This window comes from Peromyscus californicus, unplaced genomic scaffold, assembly GCF_007827085.1.
Source record: "Peromyscus californicus insignis strain IS unplaced genomic scaffold, ASM782708v3 Scaffold_9__1_contigs__length_137607984, whole genome shotgun sequence".
Classification (NCBI taxonomy): Eukaryota; Metazoa; Chordata; class Mammalia; order Rodentia; family Cricetidae; genus Peromyscus; species Peromyscus californicus.
The window spans coordinates 128698797-128720990 of record NW_026294617.1 but is presented as its reverse complement, the minus strand read 5'-3'; positions in this window follow the sequence as shown (position 1 = coordinate 128720990).

Sequence of the window (22194 nt, the reverse complement as noted above, 5' to 3'; positions counted from 1 at the left end):
AAACATAACCAATTAACTTCTATCACAGGATGATGTCATAATTGTTATGCTTTACTGTGGCTACTTACCTCACACATGAATTATTATTATTTTTTTTTTTTTTGGTTTTTCGAGACAGGGTTTCTCTGTGTAGCTTTGCGCCTTTCCTGGAACTCACTTGGTAGCCCAGGCTGGCCTCGAACTCACAGAGATCTGCCGGCCTCTGCCTCCCGAGTGCTGGGATTAAAGGCGTGTGCCACCACCACCCGGCCAATTTTTATAGTAAGTCCAGATAGGAAAAATATTGTCCACATTGTGTTTAAGATATGCTTCTGTATGGGTTCCCACTGATATCTTGGATTGTATTCCTTGCAGATAAGTGGAGGCTACTTTACACCATCTTAAATATTGTAAACAATGTGGCTCCTTAAACAATAGTTTGGTTCCAAAAGGATAGGTGGATACCTATCTATCCATGAATGTTGAAATCAGAATAAAATATTTACCACTTTACCATATATTCCAAGTATAGGCTACTTCAGAGATATTGTGGACTATATATCACAGGAAAGCAAATATTGCAATAAAAGAAACCACAGGATTTCTCTGCTTTCCAGGTGCATATCAGAGTTATGTTTATTTTAAACTTTAGTCTATTGAATGTGTTGAATACATTGTGTCAAAATAAAAGATTACAATGTGCACACCTTCATTTAGTAAAATATTGCCATGATATGATAGTGACCACATGGACTGCTGAGAAAATGGTGCTGGTAGATACAATAAAAGAAAGTACCATAAAACAAGATGCACCTTAAGTGTCTTACACTGCTGGAATATAGAACCAAAGGGCTATCTCTCCTTTAAATTTAACCCATTTGTTAATGTCAGCTGAATTTCAGGCTGACAACACTGGATACAGCATAACTGAGAGACTGGAGAGTAAATAATAATTCAATAAGAGCATATTAGAGCACCAGAGATTATGTTTGTATTATGGCTTGATCTCTTCCCCCCTCCAATATTCATACAATCTCAAGTAAGTACAAAATGAATATATTCATTTCATTATCTGACTGACTACCTGACCTCAATTTATAACTACATCCAAATTTGTGATCCATAAAACCATTTTGAAGAGACACAAGCCAAGCATTTCTTTTGATAGGTTAATGCAAGCAGTCCATTTGTACAAAGAGAACTTTGCAAGTCCTTAAATAAAAACATTAAAGAAGTTCAGGGATATTATTCTCAAGCTTTCACCAAAAAAAAAAAAGTTTCTAGAATGCCTCATGCAGCTCTAGAGATTTGAAAAATATAACAAATGAGTGAAGTGATGGTTATAAGGTTTTAACTAAACAAATACCTAAGTGATACTTTTTACTTATTAGCATTAATCTACAATTCCAGTAGTCAATGCAAAATGTGGCCAAAATCTCCCCTTGCTTCAATGGTGCCTTGGTTTCCCCAGAAATTTCAATCAGAAGAATGTTCTTAACACTTAAGCCTTGCAGCTTCACCTCTAAGGGTCACAGAAATGGTTATTTCTGTAGGATCAAGGAGGAATGTGCACTAGTAATTCTGTCATTTTGAAGATTAGTTGTGTTTTTATGCACTTATTTCTCTTAAAAATATTGTGTCCAACAGCCTGTAGAGTGTATTACACAGTATACTTCTTAGACCTGTGTGATTTATTTTCTTATAAATATCTCAATATTTCTGCTTTCATTCATGAAGAGAAACTGAAATGATATATCTTAAGAGCACTTAGGTTGAGAAATGAGAGATTATTCTAGATAATTAAATTTTCAATTTTCACCTCTCAAAGGTAAGAGAGGAATACATAGTCATCCTTTTATGAATGTGTCTCATTTTTTCTCACTGTTGTGATAAAATACCCGAAAACATCAACTTAAGGAGGTGCTGTGGGATGTTCTGTATGTAAAATGTGTTGCTCTGATTGGTTAATAAATAAAACACTGATTGGCCAGTAGCCAGACAGGAGAAAGTATAGGCAGGACAAGGAGGAGAAGAATTCTGGGAAGTGGAAGGCTGAGTCGGAGAGACACTGCCAGCCACCACCATGACAAGCAGCATGTGAAGATGCCAGTAAGCCACAAGCCACGTGGCAAGGTATAGATTTATAAAAATGGGTTAATTTAAGATATAAGAACAGTTAACAAGAAGCCTGAGCCATTAGGCCAAACAATTTAAATAATATAAGCATCTGTGTGTTTATTTTATAAGTGGGCTGTTGGACTGCTGGGGCTTGGTGGGGACCGGAGAGAAAACTCTCCAGTTACAAGGAAGGAAGGGCTTATTTGATTCATACTTTGTGAGTATAGTGCATCATGAGAGAGAAAGCATGGCAATATGAGTGTGTGGCAGCTGGTCACATTCATGTGGTCTCAAGAAGCAGAGGTTAATCAATTAATTAGTCAAAAAATTGATTAATGCTGGTGCCAAACTCATTTTATCTATTTTACTCATTTTAGGATTCCAATCCAAGAAATGTTGGCACCCATGGTTATACAGGGATTGTTTCCTGGATGAGTTAGATTCTGTCACAGTCAACATTAACCATCATGATGTGTGAATGAAAGCTTAAAACCTATGTTAAACATTATCCTTAGAAAGAATTATTCTTATTCACCTTCATCAATATATCTGAGAAAGCATAAAAGGAGCAAAAATTTCATTTGTTCTTAACAAAAAAGTCATGTCATTGTTATTTCTAATTTGTTAAAATTTTCCTTTGGTCTGGAAGATGCCTTAGGGTATAAAGTAAAGACTGAGCTCTGATCCTCGGAATGCACATAAAGTTGCTTGTAGTAGCACATAGCATTCCTACTGTGAGCTGAGAGATGAGAGAGAAGAATCTTTGGAAGCTCACATCATGGCTAACTTGTCAAGTGCACCTAGGAACAAGCAAACTGGCATCAAACTAGGTGGAAGGTGAGGGACAATAATGAAGGATATCTGTACTCACCCATATTCTCACACATGAGTATACTGATGTATATCACAAATAGATACCACAGACACGGACACAGACACACACACACAGACATGGACACAGGCACATACACACACACACATTAATATTTTTTTCTTGTGATACAGAACTTGTTACAGGAAATCTGCAATCAGTAGGGAGTATATGTATGGGCTGCACATTTTAATTAAGTCTTGGGCAATTCAAGTTGCTTTATATAACTATGATAATGTGGTATTATTTCAACTTACTCTTGTATAAATGACAGATGTAGTGCCAAACTGTTATCAGTACCTGCAAGATCCTAAGAGGACCAGGCAAAAATTAACATCTATTGAAATAAGGATGTGGCTCACTTTCAGAATACATAGAGGAAATATGTTCAGTGTTTGCTTATGTTGAGAAGCCTATAAACAGTGGTCAGAAGCCAGACCAAAATGCCCAAGTCTTTTCTTTAAAATGTTTTCAAAGACTTCATATTTTAATTTCCAGAAGATCAAAATGAGCTCCACAGGATAAATTACCTTTTGGACGTCTGTTTTAATTGCTGTTTGCTTTTATCCACAGAGTTTAAAGAAAGAGAGGGCAATCTCAAATCACTTATCTCTTACCTTCCTTTGAGTACTTCTTGGACGTACTTTATAAGATTTTTGAGTAGATTGTATAAATAGCAAGTGGACATGAATAGGAAACAAATATCTTATTAATATATTAAAAATTACTTTGGAAACAAATACAAATATTCATATCTGAAATATTTCTTATGAAAGTATTCAATATTTATATAAAAGAGTAGTTATGCCTTTGATGATGAGGGAACTTTAAAACATTCTGATCTTAAAACAAATCATTTTAAAAATGTATTTTCACCCTATCTCACCATGCAGTAATACAGTATAACATTTTAAATAGACATTGAGACTCTTTTCTATTCTGTTTTTGCCTTATCTTTGATACATATCTTTGTCTATGGATCAGTAGTGTTGGTAATTACTGTATGCTGTTGGTTGAGTATGCATTTGAGAATTCCAACTCTGTAAAAGTCTTTGTGCATAGAAACATGGGAGCTGATGAAATTTATGTGTGTAAACCTAGAGCCCTCCAAGAGGGATGGAGTGAATTACAACCCATGAGAGTACCTGCTCATTGTCTGTCCACTCGCTTCCCCTCACTTTCCATCCACTTCTCTTTCCTTTGGAATTCTTCTCCTTCTTATCATTTCTGCTTTGACAGTTGTCATGAATCTGAACTTTATGTCAGGGAAGTAGACAGACCCTGGGAGAGGAAGAGGAACGTTTCCTGTGCCTTGGATATATGTTTGTGGTAGACAGTCAGGAAAGCACACTGCATCCTAATAGCTCCCTCATATTGTCTTGCACCCATGTGGGTAGAGTCTCAGAGAGTCATGCTGGTGGCACTAGACAGCTTTATCTTGCCACTTCTGTCAATCTTCTCCCATCAACATGGTGTAGTGAAACTGTCCACTGAGAGTTCTAGGACAGGAACGGAGCGGAGGCTCTTATCCTTTATGTGCTTCTCCTCTAGATTTCTGCCTTGACCTGCTGCGGTGGCTGACTCCTTTGGAGACAACTCCTTCATCACTAGCTATTATTTTCTACATGAAAATTTTAGTGTTCTGTTCTCCAAATAACTAGTGTAGTTTCTTTCCCTTGAATCAATCCCAATTGGTTCATGTCTTATCCACTCTGTCCAACTTTGTGACAAAAAGATCTCATTAGATCTTCATAACCCACCCTCCAAAAATTAGTTGTTTAAATCATTAAATTCAACATATGACTATTGTATTTAAATTCACCACTCTGATGATATATTTGGTAAAATTTTGAATCCTGCTAAAGATAATTTGGAAAGAAGATACATTGATATATAATCACAGACCATCACTTTGGCAGTTCAGAAAGTACTTCATAAAATGGCCCAGTAAGACAGAGGAGACCCAGTAAGTTTGAGGAGGTGGGACTGTTGGAGTTTCTTTTTTTTTTCTTTTTCTTTTTTCTTTCTTTTTTTTTTTTTTTTTCGAGACAGGGTTTCTCTGTGCAACAGTCCTGGCTGTCTTGGGTCTCACTTTGTAGACCAGGCTGGCCTCGAACTCACTGATATCCACCTGACTCTGCCTCCCGAGTGCTGGGATTAAAGGTGTGCATCATCACCGCTTGGCTGGAGTTTCTTAGGAAGGATTTAGGAACAAGTCCCACCCTTAGTTGTGGAGTGGTGGGTAATCAATAGCTGCTGGGAGAGGAGAGTCAGTTTTTTTGAATAGTATATGCCCTGGTAGAAAAACCATGTTCCATTGAAAGCACATATATCCAAGAAGATATGGTAGCATAGATTAGATTAATGGGATGCCAAAAGGAAGAAAGAAAGAAAGAAACAAAGAAAGAAAGAAAGAAAGAAAGAAAGGAAGGAAGGAAGAAGGAAGGAAGAAAGAAAGAAAGAAGGAAGGAAGGAAGGAAGGAAGGAAGGAAGGAAGAAAGAAAGAAAGAAAGAAAGAAAGAAAGAAAGAAAGAAAGAAAGAAAGAGGGAGGGAGGGAGGAAGGAAGACAGAGGAGAAACAACGAGGAGTGGATAAGACCGGATGGTAGATCTGGGAGAAGTTGTGGGATGCGTGTGAATAACATCAAAACACCTTGTATGAAATTCTAAAATCACTAATATAAGAGAAAGAAAATATTTCTCCTTTCCTCTCCCCTCCTGCCTCTCTCCAACCACTCTCTCTCCTAAAGCAAATTACTAACATTACAAACTTTGTGAGCAAGTAGTTCTGCAAATGTGTCTACACACAATATTTAAGCATGGGATGAAATTAAGTTATTTGAAGCTTGAATGACCTATGAAAATGAAAATTTCTCATTTCACTTTAGCATAAGGAGAATCTTCAGACTGTTTGATTTTTAAAGGTTAAATGTGCAAATTTTCTTTGAAGCTAATGTTTTTAAAAAACTTAAAGGTATAGAAAGATACAGAAAGAGCAAGCAATTTAAAAACACATCCATTATGCTTTGAACTACATAAAAATTTTAAATGATTTAGTCATTTCCCGTGATCTAATTGTGTACTCAGGAATATAATTCAGTTGCAAGGCTTTGGTCTATTTTTAGATCTCTCTTCCTTCACATTAGAAACAGAGAACAAAAGGGACAGCAGGTGAACAGTGTCTGCTAATCTAGATACTGGCCACTCAGCCTTGACATAATGGTTCAGTAAAGAAGGCTGAATATTTGAGCAGCTTAGCGTACAGAAGCGTGGGGTCAGAACATCTCTATTTTTTATCAAGGCAGCTGGGCAGAAAATTAGCCAATTGAACTCCATCTGTCTCTATCTTTGCTCATTAGGTTCCTGAGAATATGAATATATATATATATATATATATATATATATATATATATATATATATATATATAGTGTGTCTGTGTGTCTGTGTCTTTTGTTGTTTTTTATGAACTGGATAAATTGTACTAGTGAATATGATGTTGAAAAAGGTTATAAGTCACACTTTCACACCAGGAGACCTGTCCTCTTACCCTAATACTACATTTGGATTGCTGTCTGAAACTATAGCACAGAAACGCCATTCTGAGCAACACTAGTTCTTATAATACAATCTGTACAGCATCTGTAGTGACTGCAAACAAAATTTTAACCAGCAAGCCTGTGTCTGAAACGGACTTTGTAGGAAGCAGATCACCATCAAAGACAGAGCCCTTACATTCAAAGAATCCTGTGTCCTCTTACTGGGATTGAAAACATATATCCAACACATTTAAAGCAGTCTTAGATGATGGTTCTCTTTATAAGAGATGAATAAGCAACCTGTGTAGGAAATTGACCAAGTCCCTCCAAAGGTATAAGGAAGTGCTTTGGAAAATGGTTAGGTTTTACCTAGTCTGGACAAAGTGGCAATTCAATCACTTATTAAACAGAAATCACCTAAGGGTAGACTATTTACAGCCAGTGATATATTTGGATGTTGCTAAAATTAACCAAATGAGCAAAAATCAAACACCCTCATAGACCTTGCTAAGGACCTGAGATTTCACTGCTGATCAATGGTATTTTCAGTGTTCTTGTTTCCAAATAGTCGTGCATTCATATTTATGTTTTTTTGCTTTTTATTTGTTTTTGATTAGTTTATACAGTACCAGGTTTCCTATTCCTTACATAGTTTTGGTTTCCTCTCCTTCCTCTTCCCCACCACCCTCTCCTCTATCTCTCAGGCCTCTACTTCCTCTTACTCTCTTCTACATCCAGAACCCCTTTCTCTATCATATCACATGGACTGTTTTGCCTTCTTCAGTCATCTAGTTATATCTGTGATTTAAAAGAATAGTGCTAGCAATGTTTAAAGTGTATTTATTGGGAGATAGGACATCCCAGTCCCTGGAGCTTAGTGAACAGGCCCTTGTGTTACAACCGAGGTCTTTTATACATGAGGTCTTGATTGGTGGGAGGTTTGGGGACGGAGAATCAGAGAAGAAACTCCAAAAACTTTTCAAAGTCAAATTTGAGAGACTTGGTTGATTGGGTTCTGAAGGTCAGTACAGGTCAGAGGCAAAGATGACTGGAGTTTGTTGGCCTGTGTGACCAGGAGGAGCTTGGCCCCATTACTGGAACAAGGGAACACAAAGGGGCTGCACCCGGGCCGGGGTGGAAACATAATGAGTCCAATTTGGACCATCTTAGGTTTCGAGTGTCTGTGGGCCAGGCATGCTTCATATTTTCTAAAAATAAAAGGGCACTAGGGGCAATCATCTAAAATAATTGTAATATTAAAATATAATTTATAAATGTCACGCAGATGTAAAAATATTTAGCCACGCACATCATTAGCTCCAAGCATGCTATTTTCACGAGGCCTGTGTATCCACATTAGGTCTAAGGTGTAAAAGTCTGTCCATTAGAGAATGCGGCGCAGACAATTACATTTGATTTGACCTACCTCCCTGTCCATTTTGGAGGCATAGATTGAAGAAAGAAAATGATTTTTGCCCTATTTTACTAACAAATATTTTGGATAACTCTCTCATACAGATAATTGGATTTTTAATGTAAGAATTACTCAATCAGAAATTGAAGGGAAGAATAAAGAGGCATGAAGTAATGAAAATAGAAAGCACTACTTATTATATTTAATCAGGACTCTTTCTGCTGAAATGTCTAAAATCAAACAAAAGGGCTCATTTATTCTTTCCATTGAATTAATATATTAAAATTTCTTATTTTGAGTGCTAAGTGTTTGGATCGGATTTTAGGAGTAAGATTAATACTAAAATTTGGATGGTATTTTATGTAATACTATTTAATTTTATTAAATCAAGACTTTATAAGTTAGTAGGGTCTACAAAATGTTAATATGTAACCATCCTGTAAGTCGTACTATTGGGCTTTAAAACTCCAGCAACTACAGAAAGTATTGGCTGGTAGCATTTTAAGTGTGTCCTCATATTTTCTTCATCCAAAGGCAAAATTCTCTAGAATATTCAGCCGATTTTATAAAATTGTGAATCAGTTCCTCATCCCAGTGGATCTATTCATTTGACTCTCCTTGGTAGCATGTTCAGGAGAATGCTGGAGGGCGTACGGTGACTATAGCTTCATGGGCTCCTTGACACTGAGGATCGTTTCTAAAACTGACTTCTCCAGCTTACCCTTGAGCTTTTCAGATAGTCATCTCACCCTAGCTGAGGGTTTGCTCACAGATCACAGGTGTCTTAAACTCATATGTAAGTTGGCTCTAGATAGTAACCCTTATATTTTTTTTACAGATTTAAGGTTCTCATCCTAATACCTAGTGACAGTTTTTACATGTCTGTTTAGAACATTTCATATTTTTTCTTCTCATTTGGTATTCGTAGTGACCATAAAATAATATCTGACCGGTATAGTCTGGGCACTTTTCCCTAAGAGGAAATGGGATGAACTGGTTCCTTAAATTTACCTTGCTAGTGAATGATAAAAAAAAAAAATATACAAGATTAAGAATACAAATTCTTTATTTATCAAATATATTTGTTATACACTTATAGAAAAAGAATCATTGAGACAATAGCCAGGAATGACAGTATTACAGAAAGGGGAAGGTTGCTGTTTGTCTCTACTATCATTAGCAGATCCTACTACACCAACAAAGTTAATCTAAGAAGGATTTTTAGTTTAATGGATAAAAGAAATCTAGTCCCTGAAGCCATTATGAAATATAATATATTTTTATTCATAAGCACATCTTTTCTATTTAGTCTGTCTTGTGGCCAAACTCATTAGAAATTGACTCCTTTAAAACTTCTATATTTGTTTATGTTATGTATGTGAGTACTTTGCCTGTGTGTATATATACACATATGTGTGTGCCTGATGCCCACAGAGATCAGAAGAAGTCACTGAATCCCCTGGAATTGGAATTACAGATGGTTGTGAGCTGCCACGTGGGTGCTGAGAATTGAACCCAGGTCTTCTGAAAGAGCAGCCAGTACTGTTAACCATCGAGCCCTAGAAACTGACACTAAAAACAATACCTGTTGGTAGGTAGAATCAGGACACATGTCAGCAACTTTATAAAGAGCAGATTGAATCAATGCTCCAACAAGTAGATTAGTGATGCAGAGAAGTGCAGGATGAGGAACAGGAATTTAAAAGATGAGAAGGGAGAGAGGCTAACCTGGACAACCTAACTACTCCATCATGGCTGAACTGCAGTCCAAAGAGTTTGAGAGGCTGAGCTCATTTCTGTTGATTTCCTTCCATTCTGCTCTGCATATATGCATATATGAGAAACTAAAGTGGGAATGAAAAATCAAAATGGAATTTAAGAATCAGAAGCAATGATCTGTACCACCAGTGATGCTCATAAACAGCCAGAGCTTACAGAACATTGTGTTACAAGTTGATTCAACGACTCCTTGTCATCAACAATACAATTTTAAAAGAAAAGTAGTGACATTGGTTCAGAGCTGAGATAGCCTGAGTTTCCTTAAAAGGAATAGTGCAGAGTGTCTGCCCCCACCAAGGTCCTTCATGTACCAGTTGTGGAAACAGTTGCTATGATGATATCAAATGTTTTTATCTGTTTTGTTTTTGTTTAGCAAGAATTTGTGAAAATGTGAGAAATTATGTGTTTTAAAGCTGGATTCCAATCTTAACTCCTTTCTTTTTCTAGCTATGAAATGTAAGCTGTTTCTTTAATCTTCCTCAGTCTCAGTTTATCACCAGTAAGACTGTAAGCATGTTTACTTTGCAGGGTTCTGATGAGCTATCCATGAAATGATGAATGTAAACCACTTATCGCAGCTAGATGGTGCTGCTCTTTTTAATGCTCTCATTCACCGTATAAATTCCAATTTCAATTTTTATTCAGTGACATCTGGGCACAGATGCTATAGTGACCCTTCTCATAAAAGGCAGTGGAGAAGCATTACCATTGACCATCCTGCTACATGTCTCTGTAATTAATTATATTTCAAAATCTAAGGATATTGACTAGGACACATATTCCAATAGTACCACAAAAGATTAGAGGTATCAATGTATAGTTCCCTGTACCCTTGTTGATATTAAAGGCTCTTTGTGAAGAGTTGGTCACTGGGACTTTGAACTAGTCCTTCTTAAGTCATGTCCAGAATTTTAAGTAAATGCAAAAAATTAAATTTCTAAGAGTGAAATTTTTTTGTATTTCTTTTATTAGTGATTACTCTACACTCAAGTGAAGACAGGAGAAAAGACGTCTTGAAGCAATAGGAAACACATAAGCATATTCCTCACATCTTTGTTGCTTCCCGGACAACACAGTGCCTGCTTCCTGAGACTAGTTCAACCCAGGGAGGGACAAAGGAGATCCTACCATGGCCATTGTTCTTTCTGCGCTCTGGCACACTTGCTAACTGAATGAGAAATGCTCCCTGTTGAATTTACAGAACCTGTGTGATGCTTTATGAAGGAAAATTTTTTATCAACAACAACTGTGTTGCTGTGGAACGTCATTCTGTATGCTGTGAATATGTGTTGCTCTGATTTGGTTGATAAATAAATGCTGATTGCCTAGTAGCCAGGCAGGAAGTATAGGCAGGATAAGCAGACAAGGAGAATTCTGGGAAGTGGAAGGCTGAGTCAGGAGACACCAGCCAGACGCAGAGGAAGAAAGATGACAAGGCAAAACTGAGAAAAGGTACCAAGCCATGTGGCTAAACAAAGATAAGAATTATGGGTTAATTTAAGTATAAGAGCTAGTCAGTAATAAGCCTGAGCAAATGGCCGAGCAGTTATAATTAATATAAGCTTCTGAATGATTATTTTATAAGCAGCTGAGGGACCGTGCAGCTGGGCAGGACACAGGAAAACTTCCAGCTCAGTATGTCTCGGTCTTTACCTGATCATTACAACCCCAGCTGTAGCTGAGACAAAGCTACCTAATATACTTATTGGAGCATTATTTCAAGAATACTATTCCAAGAAACAATATTATCAGAAAATACAGATTTTTATAATGAGTACTTAACACAATGATACAATTTATAAAGTAAGCATACAACCTATCTGCCAGGCCTGCCTGCCTTTCTGAATTTCTTTCTTCCTTTTTTTTTTTTTTTAATTTAAAAGCAGAAAACATATAAGGCTTGTCTTAGTTTGGGTTTTTATCGATGTGAAGAAACATCATGACCACTACAGCTCCTGTAAAGAAAAACATTTGATTGGAGCTGGCTTACAGTTTCAGAGGTTTAGTCCATTACTATCATGGCAAGAGGCATGATGGTGTGCAGGCAGACATGGTGCTTGAGAAGGAACTGAGAGTTCTCTGTCTTGTTCTGGAGGCAGCAGGGAGTACACTGTGTGCTACACTGAGTATAGCTTAAGCATAGGAGACTTCAAGTCCTGCCCCCCATGGTGACACTCTTCCTCCTCACCTCCAACATAGCCACAGCTCCTGATAGTGCCACTCCCTATGGGGGCCATTTTCTTTCAAACCACCACAAAGTTATTGAATGAGCTCTAAATAGAGGAACAGATTCAGGCTCTGGGTTTAGGAGTAGCTGACCACAGCAGGCTCATCTTCATCCCCAACTCCTGGTCATCTAATAGTCATTGAGTAAGGCTTCCTATACACAACTTTGTATAGATGCCCTGATTATACTGGAGAAATTATTGGATATTAGAACTAGAGTTACTAGGATCACACAAAATTAAGTGAATAATAAAATTAGGCAAATATTATAATCCAGATGAGATTTTTTTCCCTTGTGTTATTATGCTGAATTATCTTCCCATTGCGTTTGCCATAAGGAAGTGTAAAGCTGTGTAAGCAGAGAGTTTCCAACAGGTCTCAGGCTTAGAATGCTAAGTTGGGAAAGATGTTATGCAACTCCAGGAAGCTATGCTCTTAAAAATTGATAAATTTAGTGCACCTTCAAGAGCAATATATTAATGGTAAGTCATCTCTTCCCTAACTTTCTCATAGTGCAGACATGAATGCAAGAAAGGCAGTCTTTTCTGAAATACGTAGTGTTGGTTGCAGAGAGAAACGATACTGCAGATGAGTCAGCAAATTCTGAACAAGCTAACTGCAATTCAGTGACACAAGTGTAGGCTAGCACATACAATATTTAAAGAATGCAAATTATAACTCTTGATGTCTATGCTCTTGGCCCTTAAACCACCTAGATTATATGACCTATTGGGCTACTTAACTTGCCTGTAACAGAGAGTTATACTACAAGATGTTTTCCTGTTCAAATATACTCTTGTGATTTCAATATTCATAAACCAAAGAAGAACTGATCTAGGCCAAAGAACGCTCTCATTTATGCCTCTCAGTGTGCCTTGATCACTGCCCAAGGAGTACCACATCCATCATAGTCACAGAGAAATTGCCATATAACTATGAGTCACACTGATGTCACAGGATTGTTACTAAATTAGAGATTGTCCCTTACTGTTTCTCTTATGAGGAATACAGAAAATTTCTTTAAAGACCCAGAGCAAATTTCTCTTCATATCGTTTTGCCAGAATTATGTCACATCAATCAAACAATGACAAGGAGAATGAAATTATCATAATTGACTAACTTAATCAGTACTTGTTCCTGAGGAGCCTAAAATGAATAATATAGGCAGCTTGTTTCACACTATCCCTTAGCACAAACCCAAGTGTGTGTGTGTGTGTGTGTGTGTGTGTGTGTGTGTGTGTGTGTGTGTGATCTCTATTAGTCAACAAACAGACATAGTAACACATTCTGTGGAATTATGAAGGCAACCATTAAGACAACTAAAACTGAGTCCAATAAAATACAATTTCCTCCGTGAATTGTAACTAAGTTAGAAAAGAAAGAAAGAAATAAGTTTGTTTGTAATTTTACTCAAATGCATTCTTGAAATTATTTTATAAATATGCTACTATTAATTTATCATATCTAAGGCATTAGCAATTTCTACTAGTATAAATACTAGTATAAATAGTAGATTATGTGTACTTAAATGTGCATTACAAAGACAGAAATTATTGGATGCATTGCTGTATGGTAAATCTCTGCTACATCAGAGATTGACCACAATTTACTCAAAATGTTTACCAAGATCTGCTAAGCTAAGGGCAATTTCTCTCATAATATCATATCTCTAAACTCTCTTTAATAAACATCTATCAAGATTGAGAGCAGGTAGCATTTATTAGTTTTATGCTGCTCTATTCTTTAAAGGACTGACAATGAATTTTATTAAACCATGTTACACATGTAGAGATATTTTAGCTTTTCCTATACATTTATTGGTTGTTCAGTTTGTTCTCTGTGTTGCAAAACAAACAACCAGGTTTGTTAGAACAAGGGTATATTTAACCTCCAGAGTAAATTAATGTGAAAAATTCATGAAGTCTCCTTGAAGGGTGAAGGAATTTATTAGGGGGGGAAACTCACTACAGCATGGGAGATTTATCATAGAGTCCTGGAAAGTTGAGGTACAGTCCAATGCTGTTCTGCCACTGAGACAGTCTACATCATCCAGCCCATGAGCAATCGAGAGAAGAGCCTGGCCTACAAGCCTCTCAGGTCTTAAGGGTAGCCCAGAGCCCCAGGGGCAGGTACTTCAAGGTCATAGGTAGGTAAGACAGTTACTTGCTACATCTCTAGGGGAGGTGTTATAAGGTCATAGACAGAACAGCTATCTATTACAATAAATGACCTGGAAATAAAAGATATCCTTCAAAATGTATTAGATAATTTTTTGAGAAATTATGTTTTAATGTAGTACAGATTAGCTTCAAAGTTGTGATCCTCCTGCCTCAGTTTCTTATGGGCTATAATTATAGGAATATACCAGCATCTTGGTTCATTGGGATTTATCTTTTAGCTTTATGTAGTTATGGATAGTCTTAACTCTAGTTATTTTAGTAGAACCCATTTATAAATAGTACCAGAGTGCAGGCAAGCTGCTTTCATGTTTTCTTGTTCTTAAAAGTCTTATTTTTTCCATTTAGTTTTTACATGGCTTTATGTACTAGACTGAATTCTTTAAGTCTCATTACTTTCTCATAAAATGATCTTAATGGTCTTTTCTATCCTGGGTTGTTGTGAGGGAAGGACAGGAGAGAGTGAGGTGGGGAGGGGTGAGAGAGAGAGAGAGAGATCAGTAAATTTAGCACTGAGCTTCACACACTCTTGTCATCCAGTCAGTATGAAGTGTGATTTTCAGTGCAGGTGACTTAGAAACTTTGTATACAGTGGTTAATTCTCTTCAGTGGGTTTTATTCTTATAGAAACCAAGTTCACAAAGTAGCTCACTCTTTGGAGTGGTCCTTAGACATCAATGGTACTAAAAACACAATAGTGAGTATTTTGATCTCTGTGTATTGATTCATGAATGCAGTTTCATTTGAATGGAAACATTTCATTTTAGCCAAAGAACAAAGAAGATGGAGCAAGGAAGAGGAGGAAGGGAAGACAAGATGTTATTTCTGTCTTCTTCATTGCTGAGCCATCTTGAAATCCACTCATTTTACCATTTTAGAAAAACATTTCAAAGCACTTGTAAGAAGAATATCTTAGAGTCATTTATCAATGCAGGTTATAATAAGCTACTTGCCTACATCTGGTGTTACAGGCTGTGGTGATATATTGTGTACCCTAGTAAACTTGCCTGAGAATCAGAAGATAGCGCCAGCCACTAGATTAGACATAGAGTTCAGGCAGTGGTGACACACATTCTTAATCCTATCATTCAGGAGGCAGAGATCCGTCTGGATCTATGTGAGTTCAAGGCCACACTGGAAACAGAGCCAGGCAGTGGTGGCACATACCTTTAACTCCAGTATTGGGAAGCACACATGCCTTCAATCCCAGCAAGCGATGTCTGGGCAGAGAAAGGCATGTAAGGCATGAGGAAACACAAACTCTGCTGTGGGATGGTCTGTATGTCAAATGTGTTGTTGATTGGTCAATAAATAAATCACTGATTGGCCAGTGGCCAGGCAGGAAGTATAGGCGGGACTAACAGAGAGGAGAATTGAGAGAACAGGAAGCTGGGTGGGGGAGACAATGCCAACCGCCACCATGACAAGCCGCATGTGAAGATCCCGGTAAGCCACGAGCCATGTGGCAAGGTATAGATTTATGGAAATGGATTAATTTAAGCTCTAAGAACAGTTAGTAAAAAGCCTGCCACAGCCATACAGTTTGTAACCAATATAAGTCTCTGTGCTTACTTGGTTGGGTCTGAGCAGCTGTGGGACTGGCGGGTGACAAAGATTTGTCCTGACTGTGGGCAAGGCAGGAAAACTCTAGCTACAAATGGCGCCCAACGTGGGGCAAGAGTTTCCACCTAAAACCTGAGTAAAAAGATTCTAAAACAGAGCTAAAAACAACTCCTAGTTGTCTCTTTCAAGCTAGCGGCAGCCTGCATGTTTGAGCTACTATGGCGGGTTCCTGGCGTGCATGCTCGACCTGCAATATGCCGGGAATGAGGCCTCTGCAAGTGACACATTAAGCTGTGTGGTGGATTTAGCCTTTGCTAGTACAAAACAAAAAAAAAAAAAAAAAAGAGGTTTCTGGGCTACATGCTGCTTTGATAGAAGCATAGACCCACTATTTCTGAGAGTTGATGGCTCCCAGAGCTGGCCAAAAATGTACCACCGCCATGTTGGGAAGCTGAAGTGGGCGGAACCAGCAGCCATAGCGCCAGCACCGTTTCAGGCTTAGAAGGCTGCAGTTTAAAGCAATAGGCTCAAGCTAATATAAAAAAATAAGCCATGTAAAGATGGCTACCACACAGAGAATCTGGATTATGTTCTCTTTGATGTTCATAACTAAAGGAAAACATTTGATTACAAAAGCTGTTGAGTTATGCCAAAATGTATATTTTAAAGGTACCTTGACTTCAAAATTTGGATGTAAGGATATGTTGCTTTGGAAAGGAGGCTCTGCTTTTGTTTCCACCGAAAGCCAGAGGCTATGGATTTGCTCCAGACTAAGACACATCAGGTTTGACCAGTCAAGACCACCTGAAAGGTCTCTGATGACACCATGGCCCAGATGATCCAACATCCAGAACCATTTCAAGGCACCTGGCTCAGACGATACACCCTCATGGACTACTCCATAATCCTAAAATATTCTTTGTGTCCCCATAAGATACAGCGGCCCCCCTCCAGCAGGAAGTAGTAAGAGAAGCTATGCCCAAATTCCCAAATATACCAAGCTGACTTTGGAGATGTGTAAAGGTTAAAACCTTCCTTTTTAAGAAAAGAAAAGGGGAAGTGCTGTGGGATGTTCTGTATGTCAAATGTATTGCTGATTGGTCAATAAATAAATCACTGATTGGCCAGTGGCCAGGCAGTAAGTATAGGCGGGACTAACAGAGAGGAGAATTGAGAGAACAGGAAGCTGGGTGGGGGAGACAATGCCAGCAGCCACCATGACAAGCCGCATGTGAAGATCCTGGTAAGCCACGAGCCATGTGGCAAGGTATAGATTTATGGAAATGGATTAATTTAAGCTCTAAGAACAGTTAGTAAAAAGCCTGCCACAGCCATACAGTTTGTAACCAATATAAGTCTCTGTGCTTACTTGGTTGGGTCTGAGCAGCTGTGGGACTGGCGGGTGACAAAGATTTGTCCTGACTGTGGGCAAGGCAGGAAAACTCTAGCTACAAACTCTCTCTCTTTAGGCTGAGGATTTCATAGATGTAAGAACTAGTGGCTGACTGTTCTGCTTCTCTGATCTTTCATCTTTCACCCTGATATCTGGCTCTGGGTTTTCTATTAAAAGACCATCTAAAATTTGAACAACAACAGGCAGTGTATTTGGGAGGCTAAGATAGATGGGTGGCAAGTTCAAGGCCTGCCTGGCCTACAGAGGAAATATGATCAACTTAGCACACCTCAGACAAATAAAAAGGGCTAAAGCTATGTTTCAGAGGAGAGTGGGTACCTAGCATATCTGAGGCAGGAGGTTGGTTTGACAGTACTCCAAAAGAATAGAGAGATAAAGAATAAACAAGTAAGTAAATCACAATCAAACTACTTACAACATTCCTGAGTGTCGAACATGTATGTATCCCTTTCAGTGCAAGTCATGTATTTTTATAGGAATTTCTTATAGGAAATTTTCCTCTGTTAATCTGCTTGCACTCAAAGAAAGAAAGCACATGACTTACAGATTGAACATAGAGAGGAATCCATGCAGATGGATGGGGTGTGGCTAATTTGTGTAAGGTTCTACATATGAAATGAATTCTTTCCTCAAGTGTTGTTGGAAGTTAAGGAACCCATGTCTTCCAGACTTTCATTCTATTTACTAGACTTGATATATGCCTATTTTTTTCTGAGTTGGAAAGAAAAAGAGAGAGAAATAAATCTGTTCAATCACTTCTTACCTTCTCTCTGGATCTTCTTCGGTGCCTCCACCCCCCCCCCACTTTTTTTTCCTCCTGAATAGCAACTGTGGAAGTAATGGCCTTCAAGACCACTACAGTCTGCTTCCAGAGAAGCCCAGGGAGAGCATTATCTCACCAAGGATGGAGACTGTTTTTTGTTCTGACATTACTGGGCTCCCCATGTCCCTCTCAGTACTTTGCATGTCTATTTCCATGTATTTCCAGAGATTAAGGGCACTTTTGGTCTAAAAGATGACACAGCATATAAATGTGTTTGCTGCACAAACCAAATAACCTGAGTTTCTTCCTTAGAAGCCACATGGAAAAACCAGATGTATTGGCCCATACCCCCACAGAGAGATGGGGGTTAGAGATGAGGATAATCACCTGGACGCTAAGTGGTCATTTAACCCAGAGCAAGCAATGGTAGAAACAAGAGAGATGCTGCTGCAGCAAGGTAGGAGAACAGAATGAACTCCTGAAAGCTGTCCAGGGAGCTTCACACATGGGTGTGGTGTTCAGCACCTACACACACACACACACACACACACACACACACACACACACACACACACACACAATCACTGATGATAATAAAATAAAAGTTAAAAAAAAAAAACCTTTTTGTTTTAGCCTGCAGGGTACCCTCTTTATTCCACATATGGCCAAGGGTAGGGGACTGGAAAGGATGAGCAAGTCCTCAACAGACTCATCCAGGAATGATCATTTAAGATTCCAAAGGGGATGGAGGCTTGAGATCCTAGTGGGCATCCTAGCTGAGAGTTTCACTGTTTCCTCTAAAGACATCTGGAAGAAAGCCACAAAGACAGCAGGGTAACACATGCCTGAAGCACATTCTTGATTTATAAACTCTATGACCCAAACTGCTACTCACAAGATCATGAGATAAAACTCCAACTTGGGCATATAAAATACTCCGGTTTTGTTTATTCAGAGAATTAACATTCCCTCATAGAGAGTTGAACTATTTATCAGTTTTACTTATCTGAAGTATTTTGTATGTAATCGCCACATTGTTCTATTCTAGTAAGAGATGACATCAATTCACTCTGTGGCCTCCAAGTTGTTTCTGCCATAAAAATAGGGCCCTTGGCTGCTTTTGCTTCATTTTAACAAGTATTTGTTAATTTTGATAATTTGCAGAGTTTAAAGAACAGCAGTTCTGTTTGTATAAATCACAAGATTTAATTAGAGAAGAGGAATCCAAATGGTGCAAATAAAAGTCTGTGCATAATAAAATATTAATTGCCTTTAAAAATACAACAGTGATCCAGTATTCTATTACACTCCAGTGGAAAGTGCTCCAAGCAGCAGTGTGCAAGGCCATAGCTCCTCTGTAATCATGGCAGCCTTAGAAGATGCTGGAAGGCTAGACGAGAATAATGTCTTTCTTGTATTGCTGATGAGGAGGCTTCAAGTCTTTTCTTGCAGCATATGAACCATTTCCATGAGCCCTTTGGGCAGGCTTCTGAACCTTGTGTTCTTTTGTTCCTGTTCATTCATTCTACTAAAGTCTAGATTGTGGAGAAGATGTGGGTGTCTTAGGGGTTGGAGCAGGCAGGAATTAATTTGGGTCAGAGAAGTTAGAGGAATTATTTTGTCCCGCTATCAAGAAGCACTGCCACCCACAAGCCCTGATATTTTGCATATAGCACTGCGTTTGTGACTTCTCTGAACATTCACTGTAGAACACTCAAGGGCAAACTGCTCAAATCTAAGTGGATCTCTTTGATTTCCAATCTTTCAAGTGTTTCAGTGTCTATTTTCAAATAAAATTTTATGGAGAAATTCAGTTTTAAGTGAACATTGTGCTATGTTATTTGTTAATATAATGTAGTTTCTAAGCATAGAGTAAAAAATGAATGAGTGTGAGATCTCAAATAAGACCTTGTAATTTTATTTAGTGTTTTATAGCATGAAAAATATACTTCATATACATTATATATTTGATTATAACAATTGTCCGAAGAATGTCCCATGAGTAAATAATATTTGACATTAAAAAGGAATTCATAAAGCTTAATGTTTAACAATTACTATCAGTACTATTGTTGAAATTGACAGATTTAATTTTCATAAATCAAATAAATATAAAATAAACAAATTAAAATTAAAATCTTTATTAGATATTTATGCTATTTCATAGCTTTATTTTAACTTAAAAAATTCATTTTAAGTTTAGCCATCATCCACTTATGTATACAATGATTCATTAAGGAAACACAATGGTAAAAGTATTCATTGTCTGAAATTGCTATGCTAGTCATGGAATATAGGGCAAAGAGCAAAGGAGCCATTAGCACCAAATTCCCTTAATCCTTCGACCAGTCAAACAAGTCAGGCAGGTATTCCAAGACATAAATGTACTAACATGCGATTAATATAATGTTAGGGATGAAGGAAGATAGCTTTTAAAATGTATATATCAAATGATTAGGAACTTTTAACATACAACTTAAATAACATAGTTATTTATTAATAGTAAACAACAAATATTCTTTTCATAGAAGAAAATGAAAAAGTTTTATAAGTCTTACTAAAATATCTGAGAATTTGTATCAGATTGGAGTGTTTAGGATATATATTTTATACATTTTATATCATTAAATATCAGTATAGGAGAGTCATTCTTTGGAATAAAAATATTAAACCCTGATTCCTATTCCACTTAGCATCACTCGTATAACAGATAGTTATTTATAATAATATTAATTTTTATATCATATTTATTCTTCCAAAAATATAAATGATACTTACTGTGGAGCATGTCATCACATTTGCTTCTATGTGCTGTTATGAATAACTGTGATTAAAACTATAACTATGACATGAAATTAAGCCACAATAAAGAACAGATATGTCAGATGAGATAGGATTCAGTCAGGGCTTAGGAATTAAGGCAAAGTTTGACAAGTGGGACATCATTAAACTATAGAGCTCTGAACAGCAATGGGAGAAAACATTCCAGTGAGCAGGAAGTTCACAAACTGGAAGAGACTCTTTGCCAGTCATGTATCTGATAGACGATTAATACCCAGAATGTACAAAGAACTCAAAAAAATCAATCAAGAAAATAAAAATACCCAAAAGCATGTGGAATGGTTCTGAACAGTGAGTTTCCAAAACAACAAATAAAAATGGCTGAGAAATATTTTACAAAGTGTTCAACATCCTTAGAATACAAGGAAATAGGTATCAAAGCCATGTAGAGCTCCCTGGGAATTGCTTTTTGGGCCCCTTTCCCTCTCCTTGCCCTTATGCCTTTCCTTCTCCCCTTCTTTGCTCACTCCTTTCCGTCCTTTTTTCTCTCTTCACTTCTCTTCATTCTCTCTTTTCCTTCCTCCCATGCCTTCCTTTTTCATTGTTTCATTGTGTTCAGTCTTTTCTTCTGTTCATGGATGGAAACACATGCCTTCACCTGTGCATGAACTGTGGCCTGCTCTTGCAAATCCATCACCTGACACCATTACACTATATGCAATAATATATTAATAAAATATTAATAGCATTGAAATGTTCAGTATAATTTGTTAATCATAGTCACTCTTCTGTGCCATAAAGCACAGATTATTTTACATTTTTATCATGTTTTCATTATTGATCATTTTTTTTTTAAAACATTCTTTTCTGAACTTCTGTTGATGGCTGTTCCATTCTCTACTAGAATGAAATCAACTTCAGATTTGACATATGAGTAGTAGTTATCATGTCATCCCTTGTTTGCTTAAACAGAATATCTTTTAGGTTTATACAAGCCACCTGGACAAGACATTATCGTATTATATGCCTGAATGCTCTCTCTATCTATCTACTGTATTCTCTCTCTATATATGTATAATACACACACACACACACACACACACACACACACACACACACATATGTATACTGTATTCTGAGGGTCTACACTATCACATATCACATGATCATTCCAAATCATTAGGAGGTTGGAAAATTAAGTCTAGTCATGTGCTGGGGAGAAGAAAACACCAATTTAATCATCCATCTATAACTGTCCAGTGCAAACAGCCACAATTCTGTGATACACTGATCATGTCTCTCATGTAAAAAATGTTGTCAGGAAAGCTTTTGTACAATACATACGCCATACTTTTAACTACAATGTAATTAGGGTCAATAGTCAGCCAGTGCTCTAAAGGATAATAAATGATCTTCAAATATCTAAGTTCCCTCCAATAGATTCACTTTAATCTTTTTTTTTTTTTTAGGTTTTTCGAGACAGGGTTTCTCTGTGCAGCTTTGCGCCTTTCCTGGATCTCGCTCTCTAGACCAGGCTGGCCTCGAACTCACAAAGATCCGCCTGCCTCTGC